General features: G+C 50.4%; 1 pseudogene; it reads left to right on the top strand.

The window, feature by feature from the left end:
- The window catches only part of LOC102245801, a 3,010-nt pseudogene extending 2,602 nt beyond the window's left edge, over nt 1-408 (top strand).
- The last annotated feature ends 350 nt before the right edge of the window (nt 409-758 follow it).

The following is a 758-nucleotide window of genomic DNA, read 5'->3' as shown; positions in this document are numbered from 1 at the left end:
GTGAGGTCGGTGCAGCGCTGCATGGCCCTGGCCCAGCTGCTCGTGGAACAGAACTTCCCAGCCATCGCCATCCACAGGGCCATGGCCCAGGAGGAGCGCCCAGCACACTATCAGCAGTTCAAGGACTTTCAGCGGCGGATCCTGGTGGCCACCAATCTGTTTGGCTGAGGGATGGACATGGAGCGAGTCAACATCGTCTTCAATTATGACATGCCTGGGGACTCGGACACCTACCTCCACCGGGTGGCCCGTGCCAGTCGCTTTGGCACCGAAGGCCTGGCTATCACTTTTGTGTCCCATGAGAATGATGCCAAAATCCTCAATGAGGTTCAGGGTAGGTTTGAAGTCAATGTGGCGGAGCTTCCGGAAGAAAGGGACATCTCCACACACATGGAGCCAAGCCGGTAACCACACACCTGACATCCCGGAGCCATCCTGCTTCCCACGTGCTGCTTCAAGTCCTTTCTATGCAACAGTGGGGCTTTCTTTTTCTGTTCAAACACTGTACATTTGTGTAACAATAAATTTGTATTATGGAAAAAAAAGGTATCTGGAACAGTCAAACCCCAATCCTATATTCTCGTTGGCAAGTTCTTAAAATTTCAGTTAACTGTTCCAACACAATCCCTTCTGCCCTTCCTATTGATGTATCCTGAGCCAATGACTAAATACTTCCTAAAATGGAATAAGTTGACCTTATCCAACTTGAAAGTGAATGCTCTCCCTCATGAGGAAGTGGAGGACACCTCACCCAGCTC

This window comes from Myotis brandtii, unplaced genomic scaffold (genome assembly GCF_000412655.1).
Source record: "Myotis brandtii unplaced genomic scaffold, ASM41265v1 scaffold181, whole genome shotgun sequence".
NCBI lineage: Eukaryota > Metazoa > Chordata > Mammalia > Chiroptera > Vespertilionidae > Myotis > Myotis brandtii.
The sequence above is the reverse complement of the archived record's forward strand: the minus strand, read 5'-3'. Positions and strand labels throughout refer to the sequence as shown.